Source organism: Anguilla anguilla, chromosome 1 (genome assembly GCF_013347855.1).
Source record: "Anguilla anguilla isolate fAngAng1 chromosome 1, fAngAng1.pri, whole genome shotgun sequence".
Taxonomy (NCBI): Eukaryota; Metazoa; Chordata; class Actinopteri; order Anguilliformes; family Anguillidae; genus Anguilla; species Anguilla anguilla.
Window position 1 is genome coordinate 82,866,723 of NC_049201.1, and position 16,950 is coordinate 82,883,672.

Sequence of the window (16,950 nt, forward strand, 5' to 3'; positions counted from 1 at the left end):
CAGCTTCACCCAAAGCCGCGCCCGCTACTCCTCTGCACAAAAGAGCCAAGCAGGGGTACCTCATAGTACCCGCTTTGGGGCCCCAAAGCTGTGATACTTTCACAAAGATAAATACAACTATTCGCTCCTTTTATCTTTGAAATCTACGAAAGCAAGTGCAATCTATATGTTGATCTGGGGGTCATAGGCTAGGCTACTGCAGCAATACGTAGCCATTTGCATTGGAACATGGTTCCCTCTATTTTCTGGCTTTTAAGCTACTGTTAACATATTTTACACAGCTGTGATGCTCATGTATCTCTTTAATGTTTTTATATTAATTATTGTGTACCAATATGTCAAGTTACACAGTGAAGTTGCATTCTTGTAAAATAATCTTTGTTGTCTATAATTTGATTTTATATTGCCATTCTGCAACCATGCTAAACTGCATGAGCTGCTACCTGTCTTAGCCAGGACACTCTTGAAAAAGAGAATTTTCATTTCAACAATAATCTCTTGGTTAAATAAAAATGTAATAATATTTACAAATAGAAACAATTATTCTTCAAGCTTTGCATACATCACAGTCAGTCTGCCATGTTCAGAAATATGAGCCTGTCAGCAGGGCCGTTTCAGACAGTTTGAAAACCGTTAAGATCACACCTCCTCTACCAGCGTAAGTGGATGATTTAGCCCTGTTTTATTCTTAATGGCTGTTAACACATTGATTAATCGAGTTGTAAAATAATGTATATGATTCAATAGAGTGCCTTGATAGTAGTTGAGAGAAGACATCTTTGATTTTTGCACGCTTCAATTTGTTGCATTTTTATAAACAGTAAAAAAATTTAAGTACAGTGTTGTTGTTCTCTGATCTACGGATTACAGCGAGTGCTTTATTCTGTGCTAATCTAGTGATCCTAATGGAGATCAGTCTCTCTCACTGCTGAAAGGTGGCTATGTGACCAGTGGGGAAAACATGCACAGCATTCGTTAAAACAGTAAATTAGCTTTCTTTAAATTAAAATTATGTAAAAAAAATAATTAAAAAAAAAAAAAATATATATATATACATATATCATTGCATACTGAAAGTAACTCTTTCTTTTATTACTTTCCATGTTATCTGTTAAACACTGAATATCAGTGAATTTTTTGTGGAGTTTTGGTTATGGCTTATAAAACAAAAGGCAATAATATAAGTTATGTTTTTTATATGTATGTTCAGGCCGATGCAGCCATGCCCCAAACATCCTCAACAGTATTTTTGTAAGCCCTTCTCTCTGCCTCAGGTAAACAATTTAGTTACTCCAGTTCTGCTTATTAATGCCACTTTACAGAGGTTACAATATCTATCGGAAGCTGAAATCTATTTAGAATTACTATGATTTGATATAACCCGTTTAACTCATTAGACAGGGAAAGCAAAAAATTAAAGACATATGTTACAGGAAATGGGAATCTAAATCTTACATACAAGATCACATACGTTGTTTATGTGCCCTATAGGCGGACATCTTAAACTGTTTTAAGCTACACTTGTATGTTGTCTAATCTGTGTTTGTCGTTTGCCCGTTTATGTATTGTGTATGCACTGACACTTTTCCACAAATTAATTTCCTAACAGATACAGTTATTTTGAATTTGAATTTGGTTTAGAGATTCTAGGCTGAGCAGAATCTTTTTACATTTGTTTTTACCAGACATCTGCTGTGAAATGTAGAACAAATTATTTATCTTAAGTTCCTGTTTATACTCAGCTCTGCAACAGAGATGAGTAAATTTCTTTGGCTTCATGACATGGGCAGAACTGTAAATGAACTGCATTTACTGGTGTGCTCCATTCCTGAGGAAAATAATAGGTTTTGCCATCATTTAAACTTTTGTGAAACTAAATTTTATACTTGAAAATGTGTGTGTGTGTGTGTGTGTGTGTGTGTGCATCTCCTTTGCATAGTCCTCCAGACCCCTGTCTGAAGATATTACAGTCACATATTTTATTATAGTCTGTGCAGATTATAATCTCCAAACTCAAGTCACTTTAAAAGTAAGGTCCTAGATTTTATTAAAACAGTGTTTTAGTACTTAATTTTACATCGCCTTGTTGTATTGAGCCCAAATTTAAGTATCTGTCTGGTTTTAGATATTTGAAAGAATGCATATTTTAATTTGTTTTCTTTACATACATTGTTTTATTATGTGTATCAATGTATTACAGATTATTTGAGCATTGTAAAGCACTGTGAACCTCAAACCTCTGTTCTGAAAAATATTATCATTATTTTCTTCATATGGCCATCATGTCTTGCCTGCATTCCATTTAGTTCACATGTGGGGATCAAGTTCATGTCTGTGAAAGATACTATAATAATACTATACAATAGGTCGTATGTAGTAAAAGTCATCTTCATTAAATATCAGAATTGAAATGCAACTAATTATGTGCATGAAGGACCGTATAACAGGCAAAGCAAAACCAAAGTTCTAAAAGGTCACATGAACATCAACCACAGAAACAGCGCTGCTCCTCAGGACACTGAACTGAGATGTGAAATAAAATAAAAAATAGAACAGGCTGCAGGAAGTGACAGCGCTTTAACTGTCTGTGGTCAGGGTGGTTCTCGCCTGAAATTAGGCAGCTTCACCCGCAGCCGCGCCCGCTCTGCACAAAAGAGCCAAGCAGGGGCACCTCACAGTACCCGCTTTGAGGCACCACAGCTGTGATACTTTCACAAAGATAACTACGCCTGTCCGCTCCTTTTATCTTCTGCAAAAGTAAGTGCAATCTTAATGTTGATCTGGGGGTTATAGGCTAGGCTACAGCAGCAAAATATTGTCATTCGCATTGGATCATGGTTCCCTCTTTTTTCTGGCTTTTAAACTACTGTTAACGCATTTTACACAGCTGTGATGCTCATGTAGCTCTTTAATGTTTTTATATTCATTATTGTGTACCAATATGTCAGATTACACAGTGAAGTTGCATTCTTGTAAAATAATCTTTGTTGTCTATAATTTGATTTTATATTGTCATTTAACTGTTAAACTGCATGAGCTGCTACGTGTCTTGGCCAGGACACTCTTGAAAAAGAGATTTTGAATCTTAACCCTTTAACTGTCACTCATTGAAATAGGTGATGAAAAAATTATTTAACCATAAATACCTATTACTTGAGCACCAAATAACAATGTCTAACAGTTTTTTTCATAACTTGACCCCTTTTTTAGAAATTATAGACCTCTACCGTACGGTTGAGATGTCAGTTTATTGTAAAAGATGCTATTCACAAATTGCTATATTTCTGAACATTTTTCCTGAAACACAATCACTTTAATCTCTCTTTAAAACCTTAAAACAGTTTATTGGTCTTTTTTACACTTCATCAACATGTTTTTGGCTTGTAAATGTCCCATCAATTACAATGGCTAGGTACACAAATCTGTATATATTGACATATACTGCGTCATATGGCATTTCTGCTTTAAAATCAGGCACTATTTTGTTTCTATGAACAAATCTGTAAAAAAAATATTCATTCCAGGTATCATTGAGTTCATTTTGATTACATATTTCATATTGAACATATAATTAACTACGATTTGGAACAAACATCTGTATACGTATACTCCTTTGTATGTCATTTCTGCTTTACAATCAGGCACCGTATGGTACATCGCCATTTTATTTTAAGTATAAACTCATGAACAAAACTTTTTTAAAAACACCCATTGCAGGTATCTGAGTTCATGCTCAGTCCTGAACATATTTTTTCAACTGATCAGTTTTGGAATCTCCTATTCGCCTCATTTTCAGCTTTCATTTGAGATGATACGTGACAAAGCACTGCTGTGTGCTGTTTAGACACAGGAAGACTCCGCACTTTGCACACTTCCACCGTGACACCCCCTTTGGGCAGAGTTTGCATCGCCCTCGCTGTGGGCCACAGGCTGGCCAGTGGCCAAAACTGTCATAGCGGACACCATCAACGGGTGCAGCATCCCTTTTGCGCTTCTGTGGTGGTCTCTCTGGTGGAGGTGAGGAGGAGAGTGGTCTACCAACTCGGGCCGGGGTTTTGTGGATGCCTTCCAGGGTGCGGGCCACAGTTGTTCTAAATCTCTTGAGTGGCATGGGCTTCTCTTGCAGCATGCGGCAGTCTCGCTTGTACAGCAGCCAGGCATTGGAGACTGACACATCCAATATGTAGCCAAATAGGGGTAGGTACCAGCGTCGTGATTTCATGGGAGTCTTATAGAGATGCACAAGCATGTCAGATAAATCTATACCTCCCATATGTTCATTGTAGGCCTTTATTATTGCAGGGCAGGAGACTGGTATCTTCCTCCCTGCCTCCTTGCTGTACCTTGTGACCTCACCAACTGGCTCCACCCCACATGCGTTGCTGAGGAGAGTGACGCATTTGTTGTCACGCCATTTTACAGCAACAATTCCCCCTGAGCAGCAGTAGTCAAATGCTCCCCTTCCTTCTTTTGACAACTGCTTGTCACTCTTCAGGTGGTTCTCTGCTCCTGACATCCGGTTGTTCCTCACAGTGCCTAAACACTTTATCCCAGTGGTGGCCTCCAGAAGTTGCACAAGGTTGAAGCTTGTGAAAAAGTTGTCACAAAAGACAACTGTTGACTCTGGTTCCTCCACTGTTCTGCAGAGTGTGGTCACAACTTTTTCCCCCATGAGCATGGACTGCTCAGCTTCTGACTGTGGGACATTGAAAAAGGATGTCTTTCCCTGGTACAAAATGAAATCATGTACAATCCCAGTGGAACTAGCTCGGCAAAATAGTTTAAATCCCCACTTATCTGGCTTGCTGGAAATGTATTGTCGGAGATTTCCTGCTCTTGTGCCTTTGTAGGCAACCATGACCTCATCGATACTTTGTTTTTGGTCAGCTGGGAGGAGAAGACACTGTCTTCTCAACATGTCAAAAATGGGTCTGATTTTATAGAACCTGTCGATAGTGTTTCCACAGTCTGCATTGTCAGCAAAGTGGATAAACCTGCGCAGTGCCCGGAACCTGCGTAGTGGCATGATGTCGGCAACCAGAGCAAAGCGGCTCTCTGGCTTCCAGTAATCCTCCAGGGACGGGAATGGGAACACACCTGTGTATAGCAATATGACTAAAAACTCTTGAATCTCTTTTGGATTTGTTTTAATGGGAAATCCAAGCTGTTGAGCTGAGTAGAGGTTTGTCTGCTCACATATGTGGTGCACCATTTCATCAGTAAATAGCATGGAAAAGTAAAATAATGTTGTCTGAACCTTAATGATTTCTGGGGGTATAGGCTCTGGAAACTTGACTGAAGTGATATCCACTTTTCTCCACAATTTTCTTTTCTCAGCACTTTTGGGGGTAACAGAATCCTGATCTGCGACCTGCACAAGCTGATTTTTGGCTACCTTTCTCCTGGGGGCACTGTCTGAGTGTGTATCAGGGCCACTAAGCTCAGGGATTGGTAACTCTTCAACTGTGTCACCTGTGTGCCTTGGCACATAGTCAGGATCATCCAAGTCCTCATCACTGTCCTCTATGTCTGACTCCTCTGGATCAAGGGGGACCACAGCTTTGCTACCCTTTCCTCTGCCATAGAAAAATTTGGTGTCCATCGCTAAGAATGAAACAATGAAGAGGTCACAATACACTGCACTACATGTTTCCCCTTAATATGTGCATACTAAGGCATATTTTGACATATAATTACATTACATTACATTACATTACAGGCATTTGGCAGACGCTCTTATCCAGAGCGACATAAAGCAAAGTGTATAACCATCACCAGGAACAAGTGTAATGTAACAGGATAATATTGTGTTTTTGTAATATAATGTAATTTCATTGTATTTGTTCACTTTTTCCACTCAAACATCTTCCTACCATGCTAACTACTATGCTAACATCTGCCCTGCCTCATGGTCATTTCCACCCTTTACTGACATATCAACCGCACGGTTGAGCATGTTTTTGTAAAATTCTGGCACAATGGATTTTTAACATTTTTGATATTTAATATCATATTCCTATTCTTTAAGGTCTCTTCTATCTGGAAAACATCATGGTTTATCTCTTACCTACCAAATTCCTGCTTTATGCCCTAATCTTTGGGGAGTGATTTGTAGTGCTGCCTCTGTCATCAGAGTGGGGAAAGTGCGGGAACTGCTGCTCCACACAGTTGTGTTAAAAGAAGATACTTTTTATGCAAATTGATTAAGGGGGGTTGGAGCCCCACACCAATCAGGATGCTGGTCAGATTTTTTTTCTTCTCATAGGTTTTTTCACTGTCAAAGTCAGCTCTACCGCATGGTTGAGAAGTCAGTTAAAGGGTTAACGAGACTCTCCTGGTTAAAGTAAAATGTAATAATATTTACAAATAGAAACTATTATTCTTAAAGCTTTGCATTCATCACAGTCAGTCTGCCATGTTCAGAAATATGAGCCTGTCAGCAGGGCCGTTTCAGACAGTTTGAAAACCGTTAAGATCACACCTCCTCTACCAGCGTAAGTGCACGATTTAGCCCTGTTTTATTCTTAATGGCTGTTAACACATTTTTTCATTTAGTTGTAAAATAATGTATATGATTCAATAGAGAGCCTTGATAGAAATTGAGAGAAGACATCTTTGATTTTTGCACGCTTAAATTTATTGCATTTCTTTAAACAGTGGAGAAATTTAAGTACAGTGTTGCTGTTCTCTGATCTATGGATTACAGCGAGTGCTTTATTCTGTGCTAATCTAGTGATCCTAATGGAGATCAGTCTCTCTCACTGCTGAAAGGTGGCTATGTGACCAGTGGGGAAAACATGCACAGCATTCGTTAAAACAGTAAATTAGCTTTCTTTAAATTAATATAATGTAAAATGAAATAATAATAATTAAAAAATTTTTTTAAAAAAGATCATTGTTTACAGAAAGTAACTCTTTATTTTATTACTTTCCATGCTATCTGTTAAATGCTTACTATCAGTGATTTTTTTTGTGGAATTTTGGTTATGGCTTATAAAACAAAAGAAATAATATAAGTTATGTTTTTTTATATATATGTTCAGGCCGATGCAGCCATGCTCTAAACAACCTCAACAGTATTTTTGTAAGCCCTTCTCTCTGCCTCAGGTAAAAAATGTATTTACTTCAGTTCTGCTTATTAATGCCAGTTTACAGAGGTTACAATATCTTTCAGAAGCTAAAATCTATTTAGAATTACTATGATTTGATTTAACCTGTTTAACTCAATAGACTGGGAAAGCAAAAATTAAAGACATACGTTACAGGAAATGACAATCAAAATTGTATACACACGATCACATACGTTGTTTAGATGCCCTATAGGCGGACATCTGTTTTAATCTACACTTGTATGTTGCATAATCTGTGTTTGTCGTTTGTCCGGTTATGTGCTGAGCATGCACTGACGCTTTTGCACAAATGATTTTCCTAACGGATAAATAAAGTTATTTTGAATTTTAATTTGAATTTGGTTTAGGGATTCTAGGCTGATCAGAATCTTTTTTCATTTGTTTTTACCATAAATCTGCTTTGAAATGTAGAGCATAGAAATTATCTGAAGTTACTGTTTATTCACAGCTCTGCAACAGAGATGAGTAGATTTCTTTGGCTTCATAACATGGGCAGAACTGTAAATGAACTGCATTTACTGGTGTGCTCTATTCCTGAAGAAAATGATAGATTTTGCCATCATTTAAACTTTTGTGAGACTAAATTTTATTCTTGAAATAATGTGTGTGTGTGTGTGCGCGTCTCCTTTGTATAGTCCTCCAGGCCCCTGTCTGAAGATATTACAGTCTCATATTTTATTATAGTCTGCGCAGATTATAATCTCCAAACTCAAGTCACTTTTAAAGGTAAGGTCCTAGATGTTTTTAAAACAGTGTTTTAGTACTTAATTTTACATTGCCTTGTTGTATTGATCACATATTTAAGTTTCTGTCTGGTTTTAGATATTTTAAAGAATGCATATTTATATTTGTTTTCTTTACATACATTGTTTCATTTTGTGTATCAATGTATTAAGGTTTATTTGAGCATTGTAAAACACTGTGAACCTCAGACCTCTGATCTGAAAAATATTATCATTATTTTCTTCATATGGCCATCATGTTTGCCTGTATTCCATTTATTTCACGTGAGGATGAAGTTCATCTCTTTGAAAGATACTATAATAATACTATACAATAGGTTGTATGTAGTAAAAGTCATCTTTATGAAATATCAGCATTGAAACGCAACTAATTATGTGTATGAAGGACCGTATAAGAGGCAAAGCCAAACCAAAGTTCTAAAAGGTCACATGAAAATCAACCACAGAAACAGCGCTGCTCCACCTCAACTGAACTGAGATGTGGAATAAAATAAAGAATAGAACAGGCTGCAGGAAGTGGGCAGCGCTTTAACTGTCTGTGGTCAGAGTCACACTCTGGACCCCCAAACCACCATACTGCACTGCTGCCATACACAAAGATACAAAAACTACGTCTGTCCACTCCTTTCATCTTCTGTGAAAGTACAGTGTGTGCAATCTTTATGTTAATAAGAGGGTTATAGGCCAAGCATCAGCAGCGTTTTGTTGATGTTTCGGCTTCATGTCAAAAATTCGATGCATGAAACTTAAACACGACTGAGCTACATATGGTAGCAATGGTAAAGCAAGCTGTTTGTGGCAGTAAAATTTACCTCGAAGGGATAGATGGATTCAATACATTCAATCTACCTGTAGATGGGGCAATTATTAAAATCGATGAGTCCTGTATGTACATTTCAGATGAATTTCTTGGAAGATCTTTTACTAAACTGAATTAAATAATGGTTCAGGTAATGGATTTTGTATAGGGCTCCTGAATGTATCAGTGATTACCTGTGCCTGATGCCTATCACACCTTTTACAGTCACTTTTTTTTAACCTCTACTGTACATGTATTGGAATAGGGGTGGCATGGTGGTGCAGTGGGTAGCACTGTTGCCTCACAGCAAGAAGGCACTGGGTTCGAATCTCGGGTTGGGGCCTTTCTGTCTGTTCTGCCAATTGGAGACTCTAAATTGCCCATAGGTATGAATGTGTGAATGAATGGTGTGTGTTCTCTGCGATAGATTTGCAGCCTGTCCAGAGTGTATTCCTGCCTCTCGCCCAATGCATGCTTGGATAGGCTCCAGCACCAGGTCCAGCTCAGGATAAGCGGGTATAGATAATGGATGGATTAATGGATGTATTGGAATAGGCAAAGCCTCAGATCTTAGCATCAGTTTGTGTTGTAATCCGGAATCATTTTTGTAAACACAGTAGTTTATTTTATAAGCGTAATATGCAAAAATGAACATAATTATTGACATCTAAATGTCAATAATACAGTGTGGGCAAAGAAAAGAGAATTACCCAGTCATTTTGAAAAGGCACTACTGGTCCAGCCCATACACAAAGAAAACAACTGTATATTTTATTCAAACGTTTGTATCCGATAAAATCTAAAAACGAGTATCACCTTCAGGAAGTGAGTCAGATCTGTAACACATTCTACTTTTATATTTAGTGTGAATCATTTTATATCCGATCATATTTAGCCACACTGCTCTGTCTGCAAGGCTGTTTAATTAATACTAATGGCACATTAGCAAAGCACTGAGGCCAGATCAGAACTCTCTCCTGGTAAGTGCATTATCATATTATTTCATTTAGTCAAAATTATCTCACAGTATTTTGGAGTGAAAGAAGAAAAAACTGGAATCAAATCAAATAAAATGTATTTTCTGGGTAGAAATTATCGCTGTTTCTTCCATACAAATAACATTCATCAAGTAAAAGGCTGCATCTGTGTGAGCTCTTCATCAAAGCCTGAACATTTATGGACATTAGCAGCACCTTAACTCACTGTGTGCGCTTGTGTAGTATTTATTAGTCTTGTGTAATATTTGTTACTCTTGTGTAGTATTTATGTGAATAAATAGAATACTCTGACAGTGTTTGTTTCTGCCATTCATTTTTACAGTGTAAATAATAATCAAGACCTGTATATGTGTATTTGGATGAATATTATCAATTTGATGCAGCCATGCTCTTCAATACCTTGTTGGTAATCGTCCTCTCTGTGTCAGGTAAATTGTTTGTTTTTTTTTTTCCAAATGTAGTTCTGATGTTTCAGTCTTCAACATACACAGCATTTATCCGCATGTGTTCCTATTTATTAGTCTCCCTTCATTATCTCAATCAGCAGAAAAAGTGAATACATTTAAATTGCTTTAAGGAATGTATATAATTTCTATAAAATTATATTCTACAGTACATTAGTTTAAAGTAGTGCAATGTTTCTCATCTGAAGAGAGGGGGCAAAAGAGAGAACTTATAAGAAGTTCCTCTTCACACTCAGCATTAAAACTGAGACAGAGGCATGATATAAATATCTGTGGTTTTACTAAATGATCGGAGCTGTTGACTGTGCAAGTTGCATTCTTAGAATGGCGAAAAAGTATTTTGGTGCCATATATTTTGATAAAAGCAGTTCATTTTCACTGTTTGCAAAACATAACAGTTTTCAGCTGACAGTGTATGCAGACACTCGCTCTTAACTTGCTTGGCATAATGCTGCTTTTTAACAAAGCTAGCTACTAAGCAAGACTTCATGCACCTGCGAATCTCACATTTATTGGCGGCTACTGCCATCTACTGATGTCAGTTAGTATTAAAATAGCTATCAGAGGGACAAAAGATTATGCAGTAAATTCATTTGAACCTGCAAATTCTTATATCACTGAGAAAACAACTATATATATATATATATATATATATATATATGTGTGTGTATATATATGTGTATATATATATATATATATTATTGGAAGGTCGGAAATTATATCAACAAAACCAACCACAGATATCACCCTGCCTCCAGAACATATCAAGGGCTCCACATGTACAATTAGTGATGTACTATAAAAGATAGGTGCAGTAGTTTTAAAGTTTTGTTAATTGAATCCTTTATCTGTCATGTTGCCAACACATCTGTGTTTTCAATTTGTGTGTGTGTGTGTGTTTGTGTATTTGTGCGTGTGTGTGTGTGTGTGTGTATGTGTGTGTGTATGTGTGTGTGTGTTTGTGTGTGTGCATGTGTGTGTGTGTGTGTGTGTGTGTGTGTGTGTGTTTTTCAGGTGTGCTGAGCCAGACGGAATGGGGAGTGACTTACACCCCTACAGGAGGAGTCTCTTCCCCTGCAGTCAATGTGACATGTAAGTGCCTGCCCACCTTCTGTTTTACTGGAAAATAATGCATGCAGGGCCAGCCCGAGGCATAAGCGAACTAAGTGGCTGCATAGGGCCCCCGTGGCCACCAGGGGGCCCCAATGCGGTATTCATCCCCCATCGCAAAACCAGCGTTAGTAATTTAAAACGGAATGACAACCGAGTGTTTCATAACAACGTAATGTAAGACGGATTTTACAAAGCAACCACGCCCCCCCACCCCCCCAGGCAACAGATTAAAAAGAAAGATGGCATTGCAATAATAGCAGTCAAACAAAATGACATATTGGTAACACTGATGAAAAGGAAACATATTTTAACTGAGGTAAGTGTGAGATCTATATAAAACTGCAGGACCTGTTATTTTCTCTTTCAGATCGTCCAAAGAACGTCTCAGTATCAGTGCGCCCCTCTGGTGAAATAGTGGAGGGCAGTTCAGTGACTCTGACCTGCAGCAGCGATGCCAACCCATCAGTGCAGAGATACACCTGGTATAAGAATAATAGAGCTGTATCCCCATGGGGAGGATCAGACCAGAGTTATACCTTTAAAATCATCACACTGCAGGATGCAGGAGAATACACTTGTCAGGCAGGGAATGGGATTGGGACAAACAGATCTCCTCCTAAACGTCTTGATGTGCGGTGTGAGTATTTCAGTGCATCTCATCTTCAGTCACACAGAGCAGAGAGTCAGTTTCTCCTGAGTGTCTTTGGGTAACTTCACAGAAGTAAGACACTGAGTAAAGCAGACACACTGGCCAGTGGAGGAGAAATCAGTTATAATTACATTATCATTCAGTGATGAGTCTGATCATATTGACATGTCTTAAGTAAAGCATGTAGTCATTTTGAGTATGCACATGGCAAAATAGCTACCACATGTAGCGGTTCAACTTTTAAAAAAAAGAAGTTATCATTATTAATGAAGATGCTAAAAAGACATATCTAAATACTGCTGTCACTTTTGAAAACTTGATTCTACTGTGTCATTTACCAAACACCATAAAAAGCTACAGTATATCCAGTTCATTTTGTAACAAAGCGTGATATACTGGGATATTTACTGTAACAGGTTCTGCAGACCTTTTCCGCACAAACCACACAGTCCGTCATTGTTAGAGGCACCAAGGTTTTATTGTGCACTCGATACCAAAAACACGGAAACAAAAAAAAACAAAACAAAACAAAACACAGACGATGATGACGGGGATTAGATGGCATGCCGCTCCCGCGTGCGTCTCTCATTCCAGCACCCCGGTCTCACTGCAGGCAGAGCATATAAACCATTACCAATCAATTGTAATTGCAAACAGGCGTGGTTGTTAACCAGCTATACTGCTCCCACTCTGCCTTTAGATGGCACCCTATCCACACCACCCCTCCACGTAACATTGTGAGATTTCAGCTCCGTTATAAACATTACTTTGAAATAAATGTCTCGTCTAGTGTTTTGAGACGCAACACAGTGAGTGAGTTATTATGGAATTTAACACATTTTTCTAATGATTTTAGATGCTCCCAAGAATACCTCAGTGTGACTTTTATTTAAAACTGCAGGACCTGTTATTTTCTCTTTCAGATCCTCCGAAGAGCATCTTATTATCAGTGCGCCCCTCTGGTGAAATAGTGGAGGGCAGTTCAGTGACTCTGACCTGCAGCAGCCATGCCAACCCCCCAGTGCAGAGATACACCTGGTATAAGAATAATAGAGCTGTATCCTCAGAGACAGGAGGACCAGAGGACAGTTATACCATTAAAAGCATCACACTGCAGGATGCAGGAGAATACTACTGTGCGGCAGAGAATGGGATTGGGACAAAAACATCTCCTCCTAAACGTCTTGATGTGCAGTGTGAGTATATCTGTGCATCTCAGCTTCAGACACACAGAGCAGAGAGTCAGTATCTCCTGAGTGTCTTTGGGTAACTTCACAGAAGTAAGACACTGAGTAAAGCAGACACACTGGCCAGTGGAGGAGAAATCAGTTATAATTACAGTATCATTCAGTGATGAGTCTGATCATATTGACATGTCTTAAGTAAAGCATGAAGTCATTTTGAGTATGCACACGGCAAAAATCTACCACATGTAGCGGTTCAACTTTTAAAAAAAAGAAGTTATCATTATTAATGAAGATGCTAAAAAGACATATCTAAATACTGCTGTCACTTTTGAAAACTTGATTCTACTGTGTCATTTACCAAACACCATAAAAAGCTACAGTATGTCCAGTTCATTTTGTAACAAAGCATGATATACTGGGATATTTACTGTAATAGGTTCTGCTGTCCTCTTCCCCACAAACCACACAATCCGTCGTTGTTAGAGGCACCAAGGCTTTGTTGTGCGCTCGATACCAAAAACACGGAAACAAAAACAAAACAAAACACACAAGATAAGGACGGGGATTAGATGGCATGCCGCTCCCGCTTGCATCTCTCATTCCAGCATCCCGGTCTCACTGCAGGCAGAGCATATAAACCATTACCAATCAATTGTAATTGCAAACAGGCGTGGTTGTTAGCCAGCTATACTGCTCCCACTCTGCCTGCAGATGGCGCCCTAACCACACCACTCCTCCACATCACATTGTGAGATTTCAGCTCCGTTATAAACATTACTTTGAAATAAATGTCTCTACTAGTGTTTTGAGACGCAACACAGTTAGTGAGAAATTATATGGAATTGAGCACATTTTTCTAATGGTAAATGGTAAATGGACTGCATTTATATAGCAATTTTATCCAAAGCGCTTTACAATTGATGCCTCTCATTCGCCAGAGCAGTTAGGGGTTAGCGGTTAGGTGTCTTGCTCAAGGACACTTCGACACACCCAGGGCGGCCTTTGAACCGGCAACCCTCCGACTGCCAGACAATCGGTGTTACCTCCTGAGCTATGTCTAATGATTTTAGATGCTCCCAAGAATACCTCAGTGTGACTTTTATTTAAAACTGCAGGACCTGTTATTTTCTCTTTCAGATCCTCCGAAGAGCGTCTCAGTATCAGCGAGCCCCTCTGGTGAAATAGTGGAGGGCAGTTCAGTGACTCTGACCTGCAGCAGCAGCGATGCCAACCCACCAGTGCAGAACTACATCTGGTATAAGAATAATAAACCTGTATCCCCATGGGGAGGATCAGACCGGAGTTATACCATTAATAGAATCACACCGCGGCATGCAGGAGAATACTACTGTGAGGCAGACAATGGGATTGGGAGAAACATATCTCCTTCTGAACGTCTTGGTGTGCAGTGTGAGTATATCAGTGCATCTCAGCTTCATACACACAGAGCAGAGAGTCAGGATCTCCTGAGTCTCTTTGGGTAACTTCACAGCAGTAAGACACAGAGTAAAGCAGTCACACTGGCCAGTGGAGGAGAAATCAGATATAATTACATTAATATACCATGATAAGCCTGATCACACTGACATGTCTTAGGTAAATCGTGTAGTCATTTTGAGTTTGCAAAGGGCAAAATAGGTACCACATGCTGCTGGTCATCTTTAAAAAAATGAAGTTATCTTTATTAATGAAGATGCTAAAACGACATATCTAAATACTTCTGTCACTTTTGAAAACTTGATTCTGCTGGGTCATTTTCCAACTACCATAAAAAGCTACAGTATATCCAGTTCATTTTGTAACAAAGCATGATATACTGGGATATTTACTGTAACAGGTTCTGCAGTCCTTTTCCCCACAAACCACACAATCCGTCGTTGTTAGAGGCACCAAGGCTTTATTGTGCGCTCGATACCAAAAACACGGAAACAAAAACAAAACACACACGATAAGGACGGGGATTAGATGGCATGCCGCTCCCGCGTACGTCTCTCATTCCAGCACCCCGGTCTCACTGCAGGCAGAGCATATAAACTATTACCAATCAATTGTAACTGCAAACAGGCGTGGTTGTCAGCCACCTATACTTCTCCCACTCCGCCTGCAGATGGCGCCCTAACCACACCACCCGTCCACATCACATTGTGAGATTTCAGCTCCATTATAAACATTACTTTGAAATAAATGTCTCTGCTTGTGTTTTGAGATGCAACACAGAGAATTAGAAATTATATGGAATTGACAACATTGTTCTAATGATTTTAGATGCTCCCAAGAACACCTCAGTGTGACTTTTATTTAAAACTGCAGGACCTGTTATTTTCTCTTTCAGATCCTCCAAAGAGCGTCTCAGTATCAGCGAGTCCCTCTGGTAAAATAGTGGAGGGCAGTTCAGTGACTCTGACCTGCAGCAGCAGCGATGCCAACCCACCAGTGCAGAAATACACTTGGTATGTGAATAATATAGCTGTCTCCTCAGACACAGGAGGACCAGAGGACAGTTACACCATTAATAGCGTCACACTGCAGGATGCAGTAGAATACTACTGTGCAGCAGGGAATGAGATTGGGACAAAAACATCTCCTCCTATACGTCTTGATGTGCAGTGTGAGTATATCAGTGCACAATCCGTTGTTGTTAGAGGCACCAAGGCTTTATTATCCGCTCGATACCAATAACACGGAAAAAAAACCAAAACAAAACACGCACGATAAGGACGGGGATTAGATGGCATGCCGCTCCTGCGTGCGTTTCTCATTCCAGCACCCCGGTCTCACTGCAGGCAGAGCATATAAACGATTACCAATCAATTATAATTGCAAACAGGGGAGGTTGTTAGCCAGCTGTACTGCTCCCACTCTGCCTGCAGATGGCGCCCTAACCACACCACCCCTCCACATCCCATTGTGAGATTTCAGCTCCATTATTGGGATGGCAGGTATGCCATCCCGCCAAGTTACGCCTTGGCGGGGGCATGCCCCATACCTATACAGCACCGACAGTTTGGCACTTTTCAGGGTTCCCCACAAAAATAACCACAACAGCCACAGACACTCAACCCTTAAAACCCATCAAATTCTGTACATTCTGACCCCATTTCAACAGACCGATTTTATAAACAACTTCACATGTCCACACAATAAAGCCCCAAACTATGGGGATTTTGCATTTTCTTCTTCTTCTTCTTCTTCTTCTTCTCATTCTTATTTTTCCTGCCGCCTATCCCACTAACAACATGTCTCCCCATTGGACATTTTACCGACACCAGCCAAATCTTCACCTACACGACCCAATCAAAAACTTGCATACACACGCAAAATACCTATACCTTTTTATTCTGAAACATTTCCAGTTTAAACAGCTAGCCTGCCTGTGGCCTAGTGGGCAAGGTTACAGTTGTGGGAACATGGGGTCCTTGGTTCAAGCCCAGCTACTACATTCTAGCATAGCTAGCTACTAAGCAAGAATTCCTGTACCTGTGAGACTCATATTGATCGGCGGCTACTGCCATCTACTGACATCAGTTAGTATTGGAGTTTGATGTTCTATTGTTTTGGAGAAGTTAGGTGCAATTTTTTAAAAGTTTTGTTAATTGAATCCCTTATCTGTCATGTTGCCAACACATCTGTGCTTTAAAGGATTTCTGAGTAGTGTGTTTGTCTGTGTGCGTGCGTGAATTTGTGTGTGTGTGTGTGTGTGTGTATGTGTGTGCATGCATTTGCGTATGTGTGCGCATGTGTGTGTAAGTATGTGTATGTATACATGTGTTCGTGTGTATGTGTGCGCATGTGTGCGCGCCTGTGTTTGTGTGTGTATGTGCGTGTATGTGTGTCTGCGTGTGTGTCTGTGTGTGCGTGTGTGTGTTT

At 39.4% G+C, this 16,950-nt stretch overlaps 2 protein-coding genes and 1 long non-coding RNA gene across 3 annotated transcripts in view; all 3 read left to right on the forward strand.

Moving 5' to 3' along the window:
* Positions 1-16,950, forward strand: part of LOC118232142 (basement membrane-specific heparan sulfate proteoglycan core protein-like) — a 1,449,502-nt gene that overhangs the window by 125,124 nt on the left and 1,307,428 nt on the right. The window lies entirely within an intron of this gene.
* The window catches only part of LOC118232256, a 333,592-nt gene that overhangs the window by 6,423 nt on the left and 310,219 nt on the right, over positions 1-16,950 (forward strand). The window lies entirely within an intron of this gene.
* LOC118232609 lies at positions 10,054-11,866 on the forward strand. Its single transcript, XR_004766352.1, has 3 exons — positions 10,054-10,098; positions 11,149-11,226; positions 11,615-11,866. It is a non-coding gene; the product is annotated as an uncharacterized LOC118232609 (long non-coding RNA).